Here is a 22,558-nt window from a genome sequence, read left to right on the forward strand (position 1 = left end):
AGTAGAATTCATTCACAGAGACGGCTCGAAGAGCAAAGTTCGGATCTGGCGAGCTGATATTGTTTACACTACCGTTCGCGTGCTTAACTTACCTATTGAAATTGATAATGATTTAATTAAGGATACGCTTTGCAAGTATGGTGACGTGAAATCTGTTAATAATGAACGTTGGTCTCGTCACTACAAACTGCAGTGTTTTAACGGAATTCGATCTGTGGAGATGGACATCAAGACCAATATTCCGTCTCATATATTTGTAAATGGCTACAGGGCGCAAATTGTGTATTCAGGTCAAGTACCGACCTGTCATGTTTGTAATGAGTCTGGCCACTTTAGACAGGATTGTCCGCGGCGGGTTTTTGTATTGAAAAGCAATCTAACGCAACGCCAGAAACTTACCCTAAACGATGTCTTGCCAAATAATGTATCTATCCCGCTGGGTGTGGATACTGCCCAAGCAAACCACTCTGATTTATCCGTAAATGATATTACTCAATTTCCATGTTTAGATAAAAAGGCTGATGTTGACATCCCCGCATCATCCGAATTGCAGACAAAAAAACGGCCCCATGAGATAACTGATAGCTGTTCTGACGACGAGTTGTCTGACAAATCTCACTCCGCACGCAAACAAAAACAATGCGAGGAGGAAGTAATGCCACAACTCCAGGAAATGCAGATGGAAGCTTGTAAACAATCAGAACGTAACCAATTGGTGGGAAACTGCGAAAACGGGGATGTTTCTAGCAATAACCGCGAAACATCAGGAGGGGACACAGTTTGCAAAGACGAGCAGCCTCCTGACAGTCACGAGGAACAATTAGTGTGTCTGGATCAACCCTCTGTAACGGCTAGTGCTTCCCCGAAGGGTACTGACCACACGACAGGGCTAAGCAGTACAGGCCGTGTCGTACAGTTGGACGACCCGACGGGATCGGCGTCACAACCGACCACCACAAAACCCGTCACAGAGCCTTCGGATGCTCCACGAAGGAAGTTAAAGCCACAACCGAATGTCAATGCTCCTCGTAATCAAGCGAAGTTAAAGAGCGTGAAAAGTGACACGAAACCCCGAAATGTGCGTTACGAAACTGTCAGGCACGGGTCATTGAAAGAATCTCCTGAGGAACTTCCTGATAATCAATCTTCTACTGATTCAGGAGGGAAATCTCAAACCTAGACTGCACTAATACTGTAATTAGCAACCTCTCAATGGGACGTTCTGTTCTGTCTAAATTTTCTGTGTCTCCTAAGTAATAATTTAGTCGCATGTTATTTATTCACTGTCCTAACATCCAACGAGTAATAACGCAATGACCCAGTGTTATACTATTGCTACTGTCAATATTAACAAAATACGGTCGGCATTGAAAATAGCAGCGCTAAAAGAATTTTTATATGACTCGGGAACTGATATAGCCCTGCTGCAGGAAGTTGTCACGTCGGATTTAAATATTCCCGGGTATGTTGCTCACCTAAATGTCTCCCACGAAACTAGCGTGGGGACAGCTTTTTTAATCCGGGATGGGATTCCAGTAACGGAAGTAGAACGACTGGAATCTGGAAGGGGAATAGGGCTCAAGATTTATGACGTGTCCCTTATTAACTTGTATGCCCCTTCCGGCAGCTCACATAGATCTGACAGAACACGATTTTTTAAAGACGAGGTAATATACTTATTACGCAAAAACCCCAGTCACCTTATAATGGGGGGTGATTTTAATTGCGTCCTCAGCAGGAAAGATCAGAGTCCAAATTTTAATTATTCTGCTGAATTAAAACATCTCGTCACTAGCTTAAAGCTAAAGGATGCTTGGGAATGCAAACACCCTGCTGTTGTCGAGTACACTTATGCAACTTCCAATGCATGCAGCAGAATCGACAGATTCTACATTACCGACAATCTCGAAACGGCTTTATTGAAAACAGAAACGGTTCCTGTCTACTTTTCGGACCATTCCGGTGTGTTGGCCTGTATAAATTTACAAGCGCAGCCAATACGCCGCTTCAAAAACCAGTGGAATTTAAATGTCTCGCTGTTACAAGACAGTGAATTAGAAGATCAGATAAAAGACGCATGGGCGTTATGCCTGCGTGCTCTTCCTAGATACGCGACTACCGTCGAATGGTGGACAAAAATGACAAAGCCGAAACTTAGAAAGACGATAATGCAATATAGCTTTCAGAGGGCCAGAGATCTTAAGAACACTATAGAGTTTTATTACTCAGTACTCAGAGAGCTATATGGTCAAACATCTGGTTCACATCTTCGCCTGACAGATATCAAAAAAATTAAGGCTAAATTACTCAGCATTAAGAGGCATCAACTGGAAGGACTTAAAATAAAATCCAAGGCGAAATCTGTCTCAGAGGACGAAACAACTTCCCTATACCACCTTCTGAAGCACGCTCAAAACAGAAGAACAATGCTTATCGACGAATTACGGACGGCGAATGGTACAAGTCTTAGGACACAGAAAGATATTTTGAATGAGATCTATCGCTACTTCGATAACCTATATTCCGAAAATTCCAGCTGCGAGGAATCTATTGATGATTTCCTCGACTTTCTTGTGCCACAGCTGACGGATGATGACAACGTTACCTTCCTGTCGCACGTCTGTAATGAGGACGTTTATGTGACTCTGTGTACCTCCCCTCTGAAAAAATCCCCAGGTCCTGATGGTCTACCTGCAGAATTTTATGTCCGCTATTGGCCGATAGTGGGAGGGACAATTACAGCGATTGTAAATGAAGTTCTTCAGGGCGCAATGATACCCTCTGAATTTAAAGAAAGTAAAATAGTCCTTATCCCCAAAACTAAAGGACACAAAGATCTTACTAACTTCCGACCGATTTCGTTGCTCAATGCGGACTATAAAATAATAGCAAGAATTCTCAACAAGAAAATTTCATCCTTAGCAAATAGACTGATTAGTCCGTATCAACACTGCATTGCAGGTAAAACTCTGTTTCACAATTTAGCGGAATTTCGGGATATAATTGCAATCACTTCCGTCACTAACATCAAATGTGCCCTGGTTTTCCTGGATTTTCATAAAGCATTCGATCTCGTGAATCATATCTACCTTTTCAAGACGTTAAAAAAGCTCGGTTTCCAGGAGCGAGCCTTAAACGTAATAAAAAACGTGGCGACAGGAATAAACGCATGCATAGCAGTTAACAGTCAGGCTACGAGAAAATTCCAAATACGACGCGGTGTTCCTCAGGGAAGCCCCCTTTCTATGTCACTATTTGCCATTTCACTGGACCCATTTCTTAAACGTATTCACGATAAATTAACAGGTATAACACTGTCAGGGTGCAAAACAGCTATAAAAGCTTATGCTGATGATGTAGGCGTCATAATCAGAAATAATGACGATGTAGCTACGTTAGCTGCAGTGATTCAGACTTACTGCAGTGCGTCTGGGGCAAATTCAAATGAAAAGAAAAGCAAAATTTTACATCTTAGGGGTTTTGAGCACATAAACGTAGAGTGGGCAAAGCTGGTCAGGCAGCATACGACGCTTGGTGTCACATTGACCGCATGCCCAATGAAAATGACTGCGTTGAATTGGAAAGCTGCGGCACGGAAAGTGCAGGGTGCTATAATGGAAAATTTATCACGGAATATGAATCAGATTCAGAGGATTAAGTACATCAACACGTGTATCTTAGCTACAGCATACCACACCGCTCAGCTCTTTCCACTACCCAAAATGATAGCCAAGAACATAACGTCCAGAATCACAAATTTTCTGTGGAAAGGAGAACTGTTTCGAGTAACCGCCAAAGTGGCTACCTTACATCCCCGGAATGGTGGTTTAGGTCTCATCAATATCACCAACAAAGCCTCTGCACTCTTCGTCAAAAGGCAACTAACTATCATTAGAGAAGTACCGGAAAGTATTTCAAGCCGACTTTTTGAAATTCTAAAACCTCGCAGCCTGCAGCCTCCTATTGATGTGCAAAAAATTAACAATCGTCTCCAGCACGTGCGAGCCTTTTATATTGAACTTAGCTACTTGAGGGACGAAGTTACACGGCTACGTCAACTAACGTCAAGAGATATTATGCGGGTCTGGGAGACATGTGAAGGAAAGAATAAAGTAGAGAGACAGTTTCCTCACATACACTGGACTGCTATCTGGCAAAACATCAATTTAAAAGTTTTATCTTCTGACATAAGAACAGCATGGTACAACGCCGTTAATAATATCATTAGCACCAACGAAAGACTATATGAAATTGGCCTCAGTGACACCAATCTATGTCAACGATGTCGACTAGTGGACACAATTATCCATCGATACACTTGCGGCGGCAATATACATATCTGGAATTGGCTCAAGGTGCAAATAGCTCTCATTACAAGGTCTTCACCTCAGTACATCTCGCTGTCAGTGCTGCACAGACCACAAGACCGTTATTTTCCAGAGACGAAGAATAATGCCGTCTATTGGCTCCTAGGGAATTATGTAACTTACGTAACTCATGACGCTGGAACTGACACCGTTACAGATTTCAAGATATACTTACAGTGCAAATACCACAAAATACATACGTATGCAGACCACAAGAAGAAATATGGTAATATGCTACAAATTATATTTGATAGAATGGGGATAGGCTAAACACCATCAACCTAAAGCACACAGTATTGAGTGACTATATTACTATGTGCAGAATTATTGTCTGTTTCATTTCTTATACTTTCATTTTTGTTGATTTTCCACTATGACAAAATGGTCAAAAACGACAACAAATAAAAAATTTAAAAAAATTAAAAAAAAAAAATGAAGGCAGGAACAACAAGTAGAAGATTGAGTTATATTTTCATTTTATGCACATGGAGAGGCATTACTTATTTCACGAACGAATTCCTTTCATTTAATCATGATAATATAAAAAACCACAAAAAAGAGGAAACAATAATTAAAAAAAATTAAAAACAAAAAAAAATTAAAAACATTAAAAAAACAAAAAAAATAAATTTGCTAAAGTGGGCAGTTGTATTTTTGGATCATAGGAGCGACAAGGTCGAAAATCAGTGATGGGTATGGTGGAGACATTGTGGCCAGGCCTCAGATTATTCTTGACCCCTGCCCACTTTGCCTCCTTCTGCCTATTACTTATAAAAAATTTTAATAAAAAGTGGTTCAAAAAAAAAGTGGTTAAGGCGTAATAAAAACAAAAAAATTAAAAATAAAAAAAAAAAAAAGTCGTAGAGCATTCGAGAGGTAAAAAAAAAAAAAAAAAAAAAATGGATAAGGCGTCGGACTTCGGATCCGAAGATTGCAGGTTCGAATCCTGTCACGGTCGAGGTTTTCCAGTTCTGCAAAAGATGCATGCTGTTTTACTGTGTTGTTTGAGTACTACAAAACTAGTTGAAAGTTGCTGCTGTGCGCTTCCTGGCTGCAAACCGGCGTCTACCTGAAGCTCAAGCAAGACAAAGGGGTTGTGTAGCGAAATTTTCGGCACAGTGCCGATCAGGAGAGTTTTCTTGGAACTACTGCGTCTGACTCAGGACCCAAGAGCTACGCCACAGGCGTCTGCGCACAGTCGAGCATGTGAAAAAAAGAAAAAAAGAAAAAAAAAAAAAAAAAAAAAAAAAATGGATAAGGCGTCGGACTTCGGATCCGAAGATTGCAGGTTCGAATCCTGTCACGGTCGTGTTTTTCCAATTCTGCAAAAGAAACACACCGTTTTAGTGTAGCTATTGAGCAGTACGAAATCGTCTGAATGTTGCTGTTGTCCATTTCCTGCTTGGAGATGCACTTGAGCTTGATACACACACAGCCAGAACGGTGTTATCTAGCGAAATGGTCGGCTGAGTGCCGTCACCGCGAGTTTTGGCTGGCATTTGCGCATCTAAGACAGCGTCGGAAAGTAACCCGTTCGGCTTCTGAGTCAAATCAAATATGTGTGTTAATTTTGACACCACTAGCGCTGCAGGTTTTCATGCAATTCCTGTACCTCTCAGAAATGATTATGAAATAAAACTGAAGTACGTGACGTGTGTGACGCTAGGAAAACATTAGGCAGCATGGAGAGATTCTGTATGGGACCACCCCACCGAAACGAGAACTGTGTGTCGTGCGACCCGACACGTAGTCACCGACGCAGCCCGGCTAGCTCAGTCGGTAGAGCATGAGACTCTTAATCTCAGGGTCGTGGGTTCGAGCCCCACGCTGGGCGGAACGTAATTTTGTTCCGCTGCAGATGTAAATTACCGTTTCTCTGATCAATGTGACGTAATGGAAATAGCAACTTAAAACTTTGCCTACGTCTCCATCAGTCGCAAGGAAGTGTATCTGAAGGTGAAGGTGATTTCGTAGACATGTGTCAAAGACATGTTCTGAAATGTAAGTGGTGTTGGTTGGAGAGCACATCGGTTACGTGTGAGATGTGTAGCCAAGCAGTAATGGTGCGCCATAGCTGCAAATATTAGTTGGTAATATGAAGTGTTGTCAGCTTAAGCCTGATGATCCAGACGAGCGTAAGCACGAAGTACGCAAAACTACCGCTAGGCCGCGCCTCTTTAGCTCAGTGGCAGAGCACTGGTCTAGTAAACCAGGGGTCGTGAGTTCGATCCTCACAGGAGGCAAACGAATTTTCGAAATCAGTTGCGCGTCGTGGCCGTATAGCAAGCAGTGTCTGGAACGACGAACAATTAGCAACAGGTGTTTTATTTAGAATTACTCTCAGATGTGATTGAGGCGAATGTCGCAGATAAAGCATTTTCCAAAGCGGTACAGCGTAGGGTGGGAGGCGGCAGTCTGAATTATATTTTTTACATGTGTTTTTCAAATATCACAGAGCCTCTCGCGAGCGTCGTCGTCGTCGTCGTCGACGCCGCCGCTTCTGCAGAAGTAGCAAATCGCCATCGTAGGAAATGCGGCGAGGGACGCCCTGCCTTCGATTTCGAATGCACAAAGTGTGTGGTCTTGATTCCCAATCTCTACTTGGTCGGTCTCGTAAAGGCTTGCATGTAACGAATGGGTGGGAAGCAGCAAGAGGCAGCGGCTGTGTAGAACGAAAACACAATTCCTCAGCGGTATGAGCGTTTCGAGATGACACGAATGTAAGGAATACTTGGCGGCCAGTGACCGTGTGGCCTAATGGATAAGGCGTCGGACTTCGGATCCGAAGATTGCAGGTTCGAATCCTGTCACGGTCGTGTTTTTCCAATTCTGCAAAAGAAACACACCGTTTTAGTGTAGCTATTGAGCAGTACGAAATCGTCTGAATGTTGCTGTTGTCCATTTCCTGCTTGGAGATGCACTTGAGCTTGATACACACACAGCCAGAACGGTGTTATCTAGCGAAATGGTCGGCTGAGTGCCGTCACCGCGAGTTTTGGCTGGCATTTGCGCATCTAAGACAGCGTCGGAAAGTAACCCGTTCGGCTTCTGAGTCAAATCAAATATGTGTGTTAATTTTGACACCACTAGCGCTGCAGGTTTTCATGCAATTCCTGTACCTCTCAGAAATGATTATGAAATAAAACTGAAGTACGTGACGTGTGTGACGCTAGGAAAACATTAGGCAGCATGGAGAGATTCTGTATGGGACCACCCCACCGAAACGAGAACTGTGTGTCGTGCGACCCGACACGTAGTCACCGACGCAGCCCGGCTAGCTCAGTCGGTAGAGCATGAGACTCTTAATCTCAGGGTCGTGGGTTCGAGCCCCACGCTGGGCGGAACGTAATTTTGTTCCGCTGCAGATGTAAATTACCGTTTCTCTGATCAATGTGACGTAATGGAAATAGCAACTTAAAACTTTGCCTACGTCTCCATCAGTCGCAAGGAAGTGTATCTGAAGGTGAAGGTGATTTCGTAGACATGTGTCAAAGACATGTTCTGAAATGTAAGTGGTGTTGGTTGGAGAGCACATCGGTTACGTGTGAGATGTGTAGCCAAGCAGTAATGGTGCGCCATAGCTGCAAATATTAGTTGGTAATATGAAGTGTTGTCAGCTTAAGCCTGATGATCCAGACGAGCGTAAGCACGAAGTACGCAAAACTACCGCTAGGCCGCGCCTCTTTAGCTCAGTGGCAGAGCACTGGTCTAGTAAACCAGGGGTCGTGAGTTCGATCCTCACAGGAGGCAAACGAATTTTCGAAATCAGTTGCGCGTCGTGGCCGTATAGCAAGCAGTGTCTGGAACGACGAACAATTAGCAACAGGTGTTTTATTTAGAATTACTCTCAGATGTGATTGAGGCGAATGTCGCAGATAAAGCATTTTCCAAAGCGGTACAGCGTAGGGTGGGAGGCGGCAGTCTGAATTATATTTTTTACATGTGTTTTTCAAATATCACAGAGCCTCTCGCGAGCGTCGTCGTCGTCGTCGTCGACGCCGCCGCTTCTGCAGAAGTAGCAAATCGCCATCGTAGGAAATGCGGCGAGGGACGCCCTGCCTTCGATTTCGAATGCACAAAGTGTGTGGTCTTGATTCCCAATCTCTACTTGGTCGGTCTCGTAAAGGCTTGCATGTAACGAATGGGTGGGAAGCAGCAAGAGGCAGCGGCTGTGTAGAACGAAAACACAATTCCTCAGCGGTATGAGCGTTTCGAGATGACACGAATGTAAGGAATACTTGGCGGCCAGTGACCGTGTGGCCTAATGGATAAGGCGTCGGACTTCGGATCCGAAGATTGCAGGTTCGAATCCTGTCACGGTCGTGTTTTTCCAATTCTGCAAAAGAAACACACCGTTTTAGTGTAGCTATTGAGCAGTACGAAATCGTCTGAATGTTGCTGTTGTCCATTTCCTGCTTGGAGATGCACTTGAGCTTGATACACACACAGCCAGAACGGTGTTATCTAGCGAAATGGTCGGCTGAGTGCCGTCACCGCGAGTTTTGGCTGGCATTTGCGCATCTAAGACAGCGTCGGAAAGTAACCCGTTCGGCTTCTGAGTCAAATCAAATATGTGTGTTAATTTTGACACCACTAGCGCTGCAGGTTTTCATGCAATTCCTGTACCTCTCAGAAATGATTATGAAATAAAACTGAAGTACGTGACGTGTGTGACGCTAGGAAAACATTAGGCAGCATGGAGAGATTCTGTATGGGACCACCCCACCGAAACGAGAACTGTGTGTCGTGCGACCCGACACGTAGTCACCGACGCAGCCCGGCTAGCTCAGTCGGTAGAGCATGAGACTCTTAATCTCAGGGTCGTGGGTTCGAGCCCCACGCTGGGCGGAACGTAATTTTGTTCCGCTGCAGATGTAAATTACCGTTTCTCTGATCAATGTGACGTAATGGAAATAGCAACTTAAAACTTTGCCTACGTCTCCATCAGTCGCAAGGAAGTGTATCTGAAGGTGAAGGTGATTTCGTAGACATGTGTCAAAGACATGTTCTGAAATGTAAGTGGTGTTGGTTGGAGAGCACATCGGTTACGTGTGAGATGTGTAGCCAAGCAGTAATGGTGCGCCATAGCTGCAAATATTAGTTGGTAATATGAAGTGTTGTCAGCTTAAGCCTGATGATCCAGACGAGCGTAAGCACGAAGTACGCAAAACTACCGCTAGGCCGCGCCTCTTTAGCTCAGTGGCAGAGCACTGGTCTAGTAAACCAGGGGTCGTGAGTTCGATCCTCACAGGAGGCAAACGAATTTTCGAAATCAGTTGCGCGTCGTGGCCGTATAGCAAGCAGTGTCTGGAACGACGAACAATTAGCAACAGGTGTTTTATTTAGAATTACTCTCAGATGTGATTGAGGCGAATGTCGCAGATAAAGCATTTTCCAAAGCGGTACAGCGTAGGGTGGGAGGCGGCAGTCTGAATTATATTTTTTACATGTGTTTTTCAAATATCACAGAGCCTCTCGCGAGCGTCGTCGTCGTCGTCGTCGACGCCGCCGCTTCTGCAGAAGTAGCAAATCGCCATCGTAGGAAATGCGGCGAGGGACGCCCTGCCTTCGATTTCGAATGCACAAAGTGTGTGGTCTTGATTCCCAATCTCTACTTGGTCGGTCTCGTAAAGGCTTGCATGTAACGAATGGGTGGGAAGCAGCAAGAGGCAGCGGCTGTGTAGAACGAAAACACAATTCCTCAGCGGTATGAGCGTTTCGAGATGACACGAATGTAAGGAATACTTGGCGGCCAGTGACCGTGTGGCCTAATGGATAAGGCGTCGGACTTCGGATCCGAAGATTGCAGGTTCGAATCCTGTCACGGTCGTGTTTTTCCAATTCTGCAAAAGAAACACACCGTTTTAGTGTAGCTATTGAGCAGTACGAAATCGTCTGAATGTTGCTGTTGTCCATTTCCTGCTTGGAGATGCACTTGAGCTTGATACACACACAGCCAGAACGGTGTTATCTAGCGAAATGGTCGGCTGAGTGCCGTCACCGCGAGTTTTGGCTGGCATTTGCGCATCTAAGACAGCGTCGGAAAGTAACCCGTTCGGCTTCTGAGTCAAATCAAATATGTGTGTTAATTTTGACACCACTAGCGCTGCAGGTTTTCATGCAATTCCTGTACCTCTCAGAAATGATTATGAAATAAAACTGAAGTACGTGACGTGTGTGACGCTAGGAAAACATTAGGCAGCATGGAGAGATTCTGTATGGGACCACCCCACCGAAACGAGAACTGTGTGTCGTGCGACCCGACACGTAGTCACCGACGCAGCCCGGCTAGCTCAGTCGGTAGAGCATGAGACTCTTAATCTCAGGGTCGTGGGTTCGAGCCCCACGCTGGGCGGAACGTAATTTTGTTCCGCTGCAGATGTAAATTACCGTTTCTCTGATCAATGTGACGTAATGGAAATAGCAACTTAAAACTTTGCCTACGTCTCCATCAGTCGCAAGGAAGTGTATCTGAAGGTGAAGGTGATTTCGTAGACATGTGTCAAAGACATGTTCTGAAATGTAAGTGGTGTTGGTTGGAGAGCACATCGGTTACGTGTGAGATGTGTAGCCAAGCAGTAATGGTGCGCCATAGCTGCAAATATTAGTTGGTAATATGAAGTGTTGTCAGCTTAAGCCTGATGATCCAGACGAGCGTAAGCACGAAGTACGCAAAACTACCGCTAGGCCGCGCCTCTTTAGCTCAGTGGCAGAGCACTGGTCTAGTAAACCAGGGGTCGTGAGTTCGATCCTCACAGGAGGCAAACGAATTTTCGAAATCAGTTGCGCGTCGTGGCCGTATAGCAAGCAGTGTCTGGAACGACGAACAATTAGCAACAGGTGTTTTATTTAGAATTACTCTCAGATGTGATTGAGGCGAATGTCGCAGATAAAGCATTTTCCAAAGCGGTACAGCGTAGGGTGGGAGGCGGCAGTCTGAATTATATTTTTTACATGTGTTTTTCAAATATCACAGAGCCTCTCGCGAGCGTCGTCGTCGTCGTCGTCGACGCCGCCGCTTCTGCAGAAGTAGCAAATCGCCATCGTAGGAAATGCGGCGAGGGACGCCCTGCCTTCGATTTCGAATGCACAAAGTGTGTGGTCTTGATTCCCAATCTCTACTTGGTCGGTCTCGTAAAGGCTTGCATGTAACGAATGGGTGGGAAGCAGCAAGAGGCAGCGGCTGTGTAGAACGAAAACACAATTCCTCAGCGGTATGAGCGTTTCGAGATGACACGAATGTAAGGAATACTTGGCGGCCAGTGACCGTGTGGCCTAATGGATAAGGCGTCGGACTTCGGATCCGAAGATTGCAGGTTCGAATCCTGTCACGGTCGTGTTTTTCCAATTCTGCAAAAGAAACACACCGTTTTAGTGTAGCTATTGAGCAGTACGAAATCGTCTGAATGTTGCTGTTGTCCATTTCCTGCTTGGAGATGCACTTGAGCTTGATACACACACAGCCAGAACGGTGTTATCTAGCGAAATGGTCGGCTGAGTGCCGTCACCGCGAGTTTTGGCTGGCATTTGCGCATCTAAGACAGCGTCGGAAAGTAACCCGTTCGGCTTCTGAGTCAAATCAAATATGTGTGTTAATTTTGACACCACTAGCGCTGCAGGTTTTCATGCAATTCCTGTACCTCTCAGAAATGATTATGAAATAAAACTGAAGTACGTGACGTGTGTGACGCTAGGAAAACATTAGGCAGCATGGAGAGATTCTGTATGGGACCACCCCACCGAAACGAGAACTGTGTGTCGTGCGACCCGACACGTAGTCACCGACGCAGCCCGGCTAGCTCAGTCGGTAGAGCATGAGACTCTTAATCTCAGGGTCGTGGGTTCGAGCCCCACGCTGGGCGGAACGTAATTTTGTTCCGCTGCAGATGTAAATTACCGTTTCTCTGATCAATGTGACGTAATGGAAATAGCAACTTAAAACTTTGCCTACGTCTCCATCAGTCGCAAGGAAGTGTATCTGAAGGTGAAGGTGATTTCGTAGACATGTGTCAAAGACATGTTCTGAAATGTAAGTGGTGTTGGTTGGAGAGCACATCGGTTACGTGTGAGATGTGTAGCCAAGCAGTAATGGTGCGCCATAGCTGCAAATATTAGTCGGTAATATGAAGTGTTGTCAGCTTAAGCCTGATGATCCAGACGAGCGTAAGCACGAAGTACGCAAAACTACCGCTAGGCCGCGCCTCTTTAGCTCAGTGGCAGAGCACTGGTCTAGTAAACCAGGGGTCGTGAGTTCGATCCTCACAGGAGGCAAACGAATTTTCGAAATCAGTTGCGCGTCGTGGCCGTATAGCAAGCAGTGTCTGGAACGACGAACAATTAGCAACAGGTGTTTTATTTAGAATTACTCTCAGATGTGATTGAGGCGAATGTCGCAGATAAAGCATTTTCCAAAGCGGTACAGCGTAGGGTGGGAGGCGGCAGTCTGAATTATATTTTTTACATGTGTTTTTCAAATATCACAGAGCCTCTCGCGAGCGTCGTCGTCGTCGTCGACGCCGCCGCTTCTGCAGAAGTAGCAAATCGCCATCGTAGCAAATGCGGCGAGGGACGCCCTGCCTTCGATTTCGAATGCACAAAGTGTGTGGTCTTGATTCCCAATCTCTACTTGGTCGGTCTCGTAAAGGCTTGCATGTAACGAATGGGTGGGAAGCAGCAAGAGGCAGCGGCTGTGTAGAACGAAAACACAATTCCTCAGCGGTATGAGCGTTTCGAGATGACACGAATGTAAGGAATACTTGGCGGCCAGTGACCGTGTGGCCTAATGGATAAGGCGTCGGACTTCGGATCCGAAGATTGCAGGTTCGAATCCTGTCACGGTCGTGTTTTTCCAATTCTGCAAAAGAAACACACCGTTTTAGTGTAGCTATTGAGCAGTACGAAATCGTCTGAATGTTGCTGTTGTCCATTTCCTGCTTGGAGATGCACTTGAGCTTGATACACACACAGCCAGAACGGTGTTATCTAGCGAAATGGTCGGCTGAGTGCCGTCACCGCGAGTTTTGGCTGGCATTTGCGCATCTAAGACAGCGTCGGAAAGTAACCCGTTCGGCTTCTGAGTCAAATCAAATATGTGTGTTAATTTTGACACCACTAGCGCTGCAGGTTTTCATGCAATTCCTGTACCTCTCAGAAATGATTATGAAATAAAACTGAAGTACGTGACGTGTGTGACGCTAGGAAAACATTAGGCAGCATGGAGAGATTCTGTATGGGACCACCCCACCGAAACGAGAACTGTGTGTCGTGCGACCCGACACGTAGTCACCGACGCAGCCCGGCTAGCTCAGTCGGTAGAGCATGAGACTCTTAATCTCAGGGTCGTGGGTTCGAGCCCCACGCTGGGCGGAACGTAATTTTGTTCCGCTGCAGATGTAAATTACCGTTTCTCTGATCAATGTGACGTAATGGAAATAGCAACTTAAAACTTTGCCTACGTCTCCATCAGTCGCAAGGAAGTGTATCTGAAGGTGAAGGTGATTTCGTAGACATGTGTCAAAGACATGTTCTGAAATGTAAGTGGTGTTGGTTGGAGAGCACATCGGTTACGTGTGAGATGTGTAGCCAAGCAGTAATGGTGCGCCATAGCTGCAAATATTAGTCGGTAATATGAAGTGTTGTCAGCTTAAGCCTGATGATCCAGACGAGCGTAAGCACGAAGTACGCAAAACTACCGCTAGGCCGCGCCTCTTTAGCTCAGTGGCAGAGCACTGGTCTAGTAAACCAGGGGTCGTGAGTTCGATCCTCACAGGAGGCAAACGAATTTTCGAAATCAGTTGCGCGTCGTGGCCGTATAGCAAGCAGTGTCTGGAACGACGAACAATTAGCAACAGGTGTTTTATTTAGAATTACTCTCAGATGTGATTGAGGCGAATGTCGCAGATAAAGCATTTTCCAAAGCGGTACAGCGTAGGGTGGGAGGCGGCAGTCTGAATTATATTTTTTACATGTGTTTTTCAAATATCACAGAGCCTCTCGCGAGCGTCGTCGTCGTCGTCGACGCCGCCGCTTCTGCAGAAGTAGCAAATCGCCATCGTAGCAAATGCGGCGAGGGACGCCCTGCCTTCGATTTCGAATGCACAAAGTGTGTGGTCTTGATTCCCAATCTCTACTTGGTCGGTCTCGTAAAGGCTTGCATGTAACGAATGGGTGGGAAGCAGCAAGAGGCAGCGGCTGTGTAGAACGAAAACACAATTCCTCAGCGGTATGAGCGTTTCGAGATGACACGAATGTAAGGAATACTTGGCGGCCAGTGACCGTGTGGCCTAATGGATAAGGCGTCGGACTTCGGATCCGAAGATTGCAGGTTCGAATCCTGTCACGGTCGTGTTTTTCCAATTCTGCAAAAGAAACACACCGTTTTAGTGTAGCTATTGAGCAGTACGAAATCGTCTGAATGTTGCTGTTGTCCATTTCCTGCTTGGAGATGCACTTGAGCTTGATACACACACAGCCAGAACGGTGTTATCTAGCGAAATGGTCGGCTGAGTGCCGTCACCGCGAGTTTTGGCTGGCATTTGCGCATCTAAGACAGCGTCGGAAAGTAACCCGTTCGGCTTCTGAGTCAAATCAAATATGTGTGTTAATTTTGACACCACTAGCGCTGCAGGTTTTCATGCAATTCCTGTACCTCTCAGAAATGATTATGAAATAAAACTGAAGTACGTGACGTGTGTGACGCTAGGAAAACATTAGGCAGCATGGAGAGATTCTGTATGGGACCACCCCACCGAAACGAGAACTGTGTGTCGTGCGACCCGACACGTAGTCACCGACGCAGCCCGGCTAGCTCAGTCGGTAGAGCATGAGACTCTTAATCTCAGGGTCGTGGGTTCGAGCCCCACGCTGGGCGGGACGTAATTTTGTTCCGCTGCAGATGTAAATTACCGTTTCTCTGATCAATGTGACGTAATGGAAATAGCAACTTAAAACTTTGCCTACGTCTCCATCAGTCGCAAGGAAGTGTATCTGAAGGTGAAGGTGATTTCGTAGACATGTGTCAAAGACATGTTCTGAAATGTAAGTGGTGTTGGTTGGAGAGCACATCGGTTACGTGTGAGATGTGTAGCCAAGCAGTAATGGTGCGCCATAGCTGCAAATATTAGTCGGTAATATGAAGTGTTGTCAGCTTAAGCCTGATGATCCAGACGAGCGTAAGCACGAAGTACGCAAAACTACCGCTAGGCCGCGCCTCTTTAGCTCAGTGGCAGAGCACTGGTCTAGTAAACCAGGGGTCGTGAGTTCGATCCTCACAGGAGGCAAACGAATTTTCGAAATCAGTTGCGCGTCGTGGCCGTATAGCAAGCAGTGTCTGGAACGACGAACAATTAGCAACAGGTGTTTTATTTAGAATTACTCTCAGATGTGATTGAGGCGAATGTCGCAGATAAAGCATTTTCCAAAGCGGTACAGCGTAGGGTGGGAGGCGGCAGTCTGAATTATATTTTTTACATGTGTTTTTCAAATATCACAGAGCCTCTCGCGAGCGTCGTCGTCGTCGTCGACGCCGCCGCTTCTGCAGAAGTAGCAAATCGCCATCGTAGCAAATGCGGCGAGGGACGCCCTGCCTTCGATTTCGAATGCACAAAGTGTGTGGTCTTGATTCCCAATCTCTACTTGGTCGGTCTCGTAAAGGCTTGCATGTAACGAATGGGTGGGAAGCAGCAAGAGGCAGCGGCTGTGTAGAACGAAAACACAATTCCTCAGCGGTATGAGCGTTTCGAGATGACACGAATGTAAGGAATACTTGGCGGCCAGTGACCGTGTGGCCTAATGGATAAGGCGTCGGACTTCGGATCCGAAGATTGCAGGTTCGAATCCTGTCACGGTCGTGTTTTTCCAATTCTGCAAAAGAAACACACCGTTTTAGTGTAGCTATTGAGCAGTACGAAATCGTCTGAATGTTGCTGTTGTCCATTTCCTGCTTGGAGATGCACTTGAGCTTGATACACACACAGCCAGAACGGTGTTATCTAGCGAAATGGTCGGCTGAGTGCCGTCACCGCGAGTTTTGGCTGGCATTTGCGCATCTAAGACAGCGTCGGAAAGTAACCCGTTCGGCTTCTGAGTCAAATCAAATATGTGTGTTAATTTTGACACCACTAGCGCTGCAGGTTTTCATGCAATTCCTGTACCTCTCAGAAATGATTATGAAATAAAACTGAAGTACGTGACGTGTGTGACGCTAGGAAAACATTAGGCAGCATGGAGAGATTCTGTATGGGACCACCCCACCGAAACGAGAACTGTGTGTCGTGCGACCCGACACGTAGTCACCGACGCAGCCCGGCTAGCTCAGTCGGTAGAGCATGAGACTCTTAATCTCAGGGTCGTGGGTTCGAGCCCCACGCTGGGCGGAACGTAATTTTGTTCCGCTGCAGATGTAAATTACCGTTTCTCTGATCAATGTGACGTAATGGAAATAGCAACTTAAAACTTTGCCTACGTCTCCATCAGTCGCAAGGAAGTGTATCTGAAGGTGAAGGTGATTTCGTAGACATGTGTCAAAGACATGTTCTGAAATGTAAGTGGTGTTGGTTGGAGAGCACATCGGTTACGTGTGAGATGTGTAGCCAAGCAGTAATGGTGCGCCATAGCTGCAAATATTAGTCGGTAATATGAAGTGTTGTCAGCTTAAGCCTGATGATCCAGACGAGCGTAAGCACGAAGTACGCAAAACTACCGCTAGGCCGCGCCTCTTTAGCTCAGTGGCAGAGCACTGGTCTAGTAAACCAGGGGTCGTGAGTTCGATCCTCACAGGAGGCAAACGAATTTTCGAAATCAGTTGCGCGTCGTGGCCGTATAGCAAGCAGTGTCTGGAACGACGAACAATTAGCAACAGGTGTTTTATTTAGAATTACTCTCAGATGTGATTGAGGCGAATGTCGCAGATAAAGCATTTTCCAAAGCGGTACAGCGTAGGGTGGGAGGCGGCAGTCTGAATTATATTTTTTACATGTGTTTTTCAAATATCACAGAGCCTCTCGCGAGCGTCGTCGTCGTCGTCGACGCCGCCGCTTCTGCAGAAGTAGCAAATCGCCATCGTAGCAAATGCGGCGAGGGACGCCCTGCCTTCGATTTCGAATGCACAAAGTGTGTGGTCTTGATTCCCAATCTCTACTTGGTCGGTCTCGTAAAGGCTTGCATGTAACGAATGGGTGGGAAGCAGCAAGAGGCAGCGGCTGTGTAGAACGAAAACACAATTCCTCAGCGGTATGAGCGTTTCGAGATGACACGAATGTAAGGAATACTTGGCGGCCAGTGACCGTGTGGCCTAATGGATAAGGCGTCGGACTTCGGATCCGAAGATTGCAGGTTCGAATCCTGTCACGGTCGTGTTTTTCCAATTCTGCAAAAGAAACACACCGTTTTAGTGTAGCTATTGAGCAGTACGAAATCGTCTGAATGTTGCTGTTGTCCATTTCCTGCTTGGAGATGCACTTGAGCTTGATACACACACAGCCAGAACGGTGTTATCTAGCGAAATGGTCGGCTGAGTGCCGTCACCGCGAGTTTTGGCTGGCATTTGCGCATCTAAGACAGCGTCGGAAAGTAACCCGTTCGGCTTCTGAGTCAAATCAAATATGTGTGTTAATTTTGACACCACTAGCGCTGCAGGTTTTCATGCAATTCCTGTACCTCTCAGAAATGATTATGAAATAAAACTGAAGTACGTGACGTGTGTGACGCTAGGAAAACATTAGGCAGCATGGAGAGATTCTGTATGGGACCACCCCACCGAAACGAGAACTGTGTGTCGTGCGACCCGACACGTAGTCACCGACGCAGCCCGGCTAGCTCAGTCGGTAGAGCATGAGACTCTTAATCTCAGGGTCGTGGGTTCGAGCCCCACGCTGGGCGGGACGTAATTTTGTTCCGCTGCAGATGTAAATTACCGTTTCTCTGATCAATGTGACGTAATGGAAATAGCAACTTAAAACTTTGCCTACGTCTCCATCAGTCGCAAGGAAGTGTATCTGAAGGTGAAGGTGATTTCGTAGACATGTGTCAAAGACATGTTCTGAAATGTAAGTGGTGTTGGTTGGAGAGCACATCGGTTACGTGTGAGATGTGTAGCCAAGCAGTAATGGTGCGCCATAGCTGCAAATATTAGTCGGTAATATGAAGTGTTGTCAGCTTAAGCCTGATGATCCAGACGAGCGTAAGCACGAAGTACGCAAAACTACCGCTAGGCCGCGCCTCTTTAGCTCAGTGGCAGAGCACTGGTCTAGTAAACCAGGGGTCGTGAGTTCGATCCTCACAGGAGGCAAACGAATTTTCGAAATCAGTTGCGCGTCGTGGCCGTATAGCAAGCAGTGTCTGGAACGACGAACAATTAGCAACAGGTGTTTTATTTAGAATTACTCTCAGATGTGATTGAGGCGAATGTCGCAGATAAAGCATTTTCCAAAGCGGTACAGCGTAGGGTGGGAGGCGGCAGTCTGAATTATATTTTTTACATGTGTTTTTCAAATATCACAGAGCCTCTCGCGAGCGTCGTCGTCGTCGTCGACGCCGCCGCTTCTGCAGAAGTAGCAAATCGCCATCGTAGCAAATGCGGCGAGGGACGCCCTGCCTTCGATTTCGAATGCACAAAGTGTGTGGTCTTGATTCCCAATCTCTACTTGGTCGGTCTCGTAAAGGCTTGCATGTAACGAATGGGTGGGAAGCAGCAAGAGGCAGCGGCTGTGTAGAACGAAAACACAATTCCTCAGCGGTATGAGCGTTTCGAGATGACACGAATGTAAGGAATACTTGGCGGCCAGTGACCGTGTGGCCTAATGGATAAGGCGTCGGACTTCGGATCCGAAGATTGCAGGTTCGAATCCTGTCACGGTCGTGTTTTTCCAATTCTGCAAAAGAAACACACCGTTTTAGTGTAGCTATTGAGCAGTACGAAATCGTCTGAATGTTGCTGTTGTCCATTTCCTGCTTGGAGATGCACTTGAGCTTGATACACACACAGCCAGAACGGTGTTATCTAGCGAAATGGTCGGCTGAGTGCCGTCACCGCGAGTTTTGGCTGGCATTTGCGCATCTAAGACAGCGTCGGAAAGTAACCCGTTCGGCTTCTGAGTCAAATCAAATATGTGTGTTAATTTTGACACCACTAGCGCTGCAGGTTTTCATGCAATTCCTGTACCTCTCAGAAATGATTATGAAATAAAACTGAAGTACGTGACGTGTGTGACGCTAGGAAAACATTAGGCAGCATGGAGAGATTCTGTATGGGACCACCCCACCGAAACGAGAACTGTGTGTCGTGCGACCCGACACGTAGTCACCGACGCAGCCCGGCTAGCTCAGTCGGTAGAGCATGAGACTCTTAATCTCAGGGTCGTGGGTTCGAGCCCCACGCTGGGCGGGACGTAATTTTGTTCCGCTGCAGATGTAAATTACCGTTTCTCTGATCAATGTGACGTAATGGAAATAGCAACTTAAAACTTTGCCTACGTCTCCATCAGTCGCAAGGAAGTGTATCTGAAGGTGAAGGTGATTTCGTAGACATGTGTCAAAGACATGTTCTGAAATGTAAGTGGTGTTGGTTGGAGAGCACATCGGTTACGTGTGAGATGTGTAGCCAAGCAGTAATGGTGCGCCATAGCTGCAAATATTAGTCGGTAATATGAAGTGTTGTCAGCTTAAGCCTGATGATCCAGACGAGCGTAAGCACGAAGTACGCAAAACTACCGCTAGGCCGCGCCTCTTTAGCTCAGTGGCAGAGCACTGGTCTAGTAAACCAGGGGTCGTGAGTTCGATCCTCACAGGAGGCAAACGAATTTTCGAAATCAGTTGCGCGTCGTGGCCGTATAGCAAGCAGTGTCTGGAACGACGAACAATTAGCAACAGGTGTTTTATTTAGAATTACTCTCAGATGTGATTGAGGCGAATGTCGCAGATAAAGCATTTTCCAAAGCGGTACAGCGTACATCTCCGGCGGTACACCGAAAGGTTACCGCCCTTCGATAGTGCCGTTTTCGCGCTAATCGAAGTGCTAGGGTTTACAGGTGCCAGCCAGCCAGCCAGCCAGCCAGCCAGCCAGCCAGCCAGCCAGCAGCAGCAGCAGCAGTTCCCGGTCCCGGCCTGCAGCGGTGGTCCCGCAGCCAGCCAGCCAGCCAGCCAGCCAGCCAGCCAGCCCTCCGGTGGCAGCAGCAGTCCAGCCAGCAGCAGTCCTGCCAGCAGCAGCAGCAGCAGCAGCAGCAGCAGCAGCAACAGCCGCCGCCGCCGCCGCCGCCGCCCCGGCCCAGTCCGCGGCAGCAGCGTCCCTGCCTCTCGCCGTCGCCGTCGCCGTCGCCGTCGCCGTCGCCGTCGCCGTCGCCGTCGCCGTCCGTCGTCTCCCAGTGTGTGTCCTGTCCCTTTAGTGCTGTGTTTTTCTTTCTTCTTCTTGTCGTCATGTCCGCTCCCACCACCACCGTCACTACTACCACCACCGCCATCGTGTATACGTCCCCTTCCGCCGCCACCACCACTATCACTTGGTGTGCCCAGTCCCACCCCCCTCCTTCCATCCCTCCCCTCCTCACTATCCCTTCGCCCTCGCTCTTTGTCGCCCCCTCTCCCGCCTCTTCCTCTCGTTCTGATCCTTTCCCCCCACTCCCCCAGCCTGTCACTGCAGCTCCGGCTAGGGTGGTGGCCCGTCGGGCCACTGCCCACGCCCAGCTCTCCCCGTCGCCGTCGCCATCGCCATCACCGCCACCACCGTCATCGTCACCATCACCATCACTGCCACATTCGCCTGCACCGTCACAGTCACTCTCTCCGGCGCCGACTGCTGCGTCCGTGCCGGGACCTGTCCCTTCCCGCCACCTCCCCATCGTTCCCATCCCTCATGTCACCACCCGCCCATCTGCCGCTGTCAAACGCCCTAGTGGCGCCTCCACTTCCTCTGCTCCTAAAAAGGCTCCACCCCGCCCCCCCTCCCCACCCCAAAATGCCATGGACGTCTCCCCACCAGGCCCCGCTCCCTCCTCCTCCTCCTCCCCACCCGGTCTCTACAAATATCTCCTGTCCCATCCCGATCCTTCCTTCCTCGAGGCCCGGAATCTCTCCCTCCTCCTCCGCCAACATTTCCCTGGCGCCCCCATATCTCTCCTTACTCCCAGACGGGATTCTGTTCTTATCTCCTCCCCCAGCCCCACCCTCCATACTGACATCCTCTCCCGCCTCCCCATCACCCGTTTTGGTCCTCACGCCACCCTCACCCCTGCTCCCTCCCCATCTCCTACCCGCCAACCCCAACCCCCGCGTCGCCCGCCGACCCTCACCGCCGTGATCACTCGGCTTAGCCCGTCGATCACGGAGGAGGAGGTGCTGGCGGAGCTGAAGGCCCATCCCACCCTGGAGGTGCGGGCAGTCCGCCGCATTTTCAACGCGACCGGCCCCCCCGCCTTATGCGGGTTTTCTCTGAGGACGCCCCCTCCATTGACCGTCTCCTGAAGGAGGGTGCCCTCCTCTTCAATCAGCGGTTCAAAGTCGACCCCTCCCGTTCCCCCCCTCAATCCCTGCGCTGCCAGAGGTGTCTGCGCTACAATGCCCATCCAACAGCCGAGTGCCGCGAGGCCCCCACCTGCCCGCATTGTCGGCAAGCGCACTTCCTCCGGCAGTGCCCCAACCTCCAATCCCCTCCCTCCTGTAATACCTGCAGCCTCCCCCACCCCACCTACTCCCAAAAATGTAAAGCCCGACCTCCTCCTACCACTCCTGAACTCACCGTCCCTGTCCGTCCCCTGGACGCCCCCACCCCTCCTGGCAATTCCCTTCGTCCCCCCCCCACTGCTGAGGACATCATCAGGTTCCTCACCATTGTCCTCCAAAACGTCCATCCCTTTCAGCGCCCCCACACCTTACAACAGATCTCCCTCGCCGCCCGTTCCATATTCCACCTTAAAATGTACGCCACCTTTTCCAATAACCAGGCCCATTTCACCTTCTCCCGCCTTGACACCCTCGTCTAAGTCCTTCCAATGGCGCGACAGCATCGTATCCTTTTCAACAATATCCGCTCCCTTCCCGCCAACAAGAACCTCTTCCTGCACACCCTTGCTACCCACCGTGTGGATGCCTTCCTCCTTAATGAAACCTTCCTCCAACCCCACCACTCCATCCACACCTCCCCCTATCTCCTCCACCGCTCCGATAATCCCCTCCCAGTTGCGCGTGGCGGAGTTGCCATT

At 48.1% G+C, this 22,558-nt stretch overlaps 29 non-coding genes across 29 annotated transcripts; all 29 read left to right on the forward strand.

The window, feature by feature from the left end:
* The first annotated feature begins 6,128 nt into the window (after positions 1 to 6,128).
* On the forward strand, positions 6,129 to 6,201 carry Trnak-cuu. Its single transcript has one exon. It is a non-coding gene; the product is annotated as a tRNA-Lys (tRNA).
* A 337-nt stretch (positions 6,202 to 6,538) lies between these two features.
* Positions 6,539 to 6,610, forward strand: Trnat-agu. The gene has a single exon. It is a non-coding gene; the product is annotated as a tRNA-Thr (tRNA).
* Positions 6,611 to 7,110: 500 nt separating this feature from the next.
* Positions 7,111 to 7,183, forward strand: Trnar-ucg. The gene has a single exon. It is a non-coding gene; the product is annotated as a tRNA-Arg (tRNA).
* Positions 7,184 to 7,635: 452 nt separating this feature from the next.
* On the forward strand, positions 7,636 to 7,708 carry Trnak-cuu. The gene has a single exon. It is a non-coding gene; the product is annotated as a tRNA-Lys (tRNA).
* A 337-nt stretch (positions 7,709 to 8,045) lies between these two features.
* Trnat-agu lies at positions 8,046 to 8,117 on the forward strand. Its single transcript has one exon. It is a non-coding gene; the product is annotated as a tRNA-Thr (tRNA).
* Positions 8,118 to 8,617: 500 nt separating this feature from the next.
* On the forward strand, positions 8,618 to 8,690 carry Trnar-ucg. Its single transcript has one exon. It is a non-coding gene; the product is annotated as a tRNA-Arg (tRNA).
* A 452-nt stretch (positions 8,691 to 9,142) lies between these two features.
* On the forward strand, positions 9,143 to 9,215 carry Trnak-cuu. Its single transcript has one exon. It is a non-coding gene; the product is annotated as a tRNA-Lys (tRNA).
* A 337-nt stretch (positions 9,216 to 9,552) lies between these two features.
* On the forward strand, positions 9,553 to 9,624 carry Trnat-agu. The gene has a single exon. It is a non-coding gene; the product is annotated as a tRNA-Thr (tRNA).
* Positions 9,625 to 10,124: 500 nt separating this feature from the next.
* Positions 10,125 to 10,197, forward strand: Trnar-ucg. The gene has a single exon. It is a non-coding gene; the product is annotated as a tRNA-Arg (tRNA).
* A 452-nt stretch (positions 10,198 to 10,649) lies between these two features.
* Positions 10,650 to 10,722, forward strand: Trnak-cuu. The gene has a single exon. It is a non-coding gene; the product is annotated as a tRNA-Lys (tRNA).
* Positions 10,723 to 11,059: 337 nt separating this feature from the next.
* Trnat-agu lies at positions 11,060 to 11,131 on the forward strand. The gene has a single exon. It is a non-coding gene; the product is annotated as a tRNA-Thr (tRNA).
* A 500-nt stretch (positions 11,132 to 11,631) lies between these two features.
* Positions 11,632 to 11,704, forward strand: Trnar-ucg. Its single transcript has one exon. It is a non-coding gene; the product is annotated as a tRNA-Arg (tRNA).
* A 452-nt stretch (positions 11,705 to 12,156) lies between these two features.
* On the forward strand, positions 12,157 to 12,229 carry Trnak-cuu. The gene has a single exon. It is a non-coding gene; the product is annotated as a tRNA-Lys (tRNA).
* A 337-nt stretch (positions 12,230 to 12,566) lies between these two features.
* On the forward strand, positions 12,567 to 12,638 carry Trnat-agu. The gene has a single exon. It is a non-coding gene; the product is annotated as a tRNA-Thr (tRNA).
* Positions 12,639 to 13,135: 497 nt separating this feature from the next.
* On the forward strand, positions 13,136 to 13,208 carry Trnar-ucg. The gene has a single exon. It is a non-coding gene; the product is annotated as a tRNA-Arg (tRNA).
* A 452-nt stretch (positions 13,209 to 13,660) lies between these two features.
* Positions 13,661 to 13,733, forward strand: Trnak-cuu. Its single transcript has one exon. It is a non-coding gene; the product is annotated as a tRNA-Lys (tRNA).
* A 337-nt stretch (positions 13,734 to 14,070) lies between these two features.
* Trnat-agu lies at positions 14,071 to 14,142 on the forward strand. Its single transcript has one exon. It is a non-coding gene; the product is annotated as a tRNA-Thr (tRNA).
* Positions 14,143 to 14,639: 497 nt separating this feature from the next.
* Trnar-ucg lies at positions 14,640 to 14,712 on the forward strand. The gene has a single exon. It is a non-coding gene; the product is annotated as a tRNA-Arg (tRNA).
* A 452-nt stretch (positions 14,713 to 15,164) lies between these two features.
* On the forward strand, positions 15,165 to 15,237 carry Trnak-cuu. The gene has a single exon. It is a non-coding gene; the product is annotated as a tRNA-Lys (tRNA).
* Positions 15,238 to 15,574: 337 nt separating this feature from the next.
* Trnat-agu lies at positions 15,575 to 15,646 on the forward strand. Its single transcript has one exon. It is a non-coding gene; the product is annotated as a tRNA-Thr (tRNA).
* A 497-nt stretch (positions 15,647 to 16,143) lies between these two features.
* On the forward strand, positions 16,144 to 16,216 carry Trnar-ucg. Its single transcript has one exon. It is a non-coding gene; the product is annotated as a tRNA-Arg (tRNA).
* Positions 16,217 to 16,668: 452 nt separating this feature from the next.
* Trnak-cuu lies at positions 16,669 to 16,741 on the forward strand. The gene has a single exon. It is a non-coding gene; the product is annotated as a tRNA-Lys (tRNA).
* A 337-nt stretch (positions 16,742 to 17,078) lies between these two features.
* Trnat-agu lies at positions 17,079 to 17,150 on the forward strand. Its single transcript has one exon. It is a non-coding gene; the product is annotated as a tRNA-Thr (tRNA).
* A 497-nt stretch (positions 17,151 to 17,647) lies between these two features.
* On the forward strand, positions 17,648 to 17,720 carry Trnar-ucg. Its single transcript has one exon. It is a non-coding gene; the product is annotated as a tRNA-Arg (tRNA).
* Positions 17,721 to 18,172: 452 nt separating this feature from the next.
* Positions 18,173 to 18,245, forward strand: Trnak-cuu. The gene has a single exon. It is a non-coding gene; the product is annotated as a tRNA-Lys (tRNA).
* A 337-nt stretch (positions 18,246 to 18,582) lies between these two features.
* Trnat-agu lies at positions 18,583 to 18,654 on the forward strand. The gene has a single exon. It is a non-coding gene; the product is annotated as a tRNA-Thr (tRNA).
* Positions 18,655 to 19,151: 497 nt separating this feature from the next.
* Positions 19,152 to 19,224, forward strand: Trnar-ucg. The gene has a single exon. It is a non-coding gene; the product is annotated as a tRNA-Arg (tRNA).
* Positions 19,225 to 19,676: 452 nt separating this feature from the next.
* Trnak-cuu lies at positions 19,677 to 19,749 on the forward strand. Its single transcript has one exon. It is a non-coding gene; the product is annotated as a tRNA-Lys (tRNA).
* Positions 19,750 to 20,086: 337 nt separating this feature from the next.
* On the forward strand, positions 20,087 to 20,158 carry Trnat-agu. The gene has a single exon. It is a non-coding gene; the product is annotated as a tRNA-Thr (tRNA).
* Positions 20,159 to 22,558: the final 2,400 nt, after the last annotated feature.

Source organism: Schistocerca americana, chromosome 7 (assembly GCF_021461395.2).
Source record: "Schistocerca americana isolate TAMUIC-IGC-003095 chromosome 7, iqSchAmer2.1, whole genome shotgun sequence".
In the NCBI taxonomy this organism is placed as follows: Eukaryota; Metazoa; Arthropoda; class Insecta; order Orthoptera; family Acrididae; genus Schistocerca; species Schistocerca americana.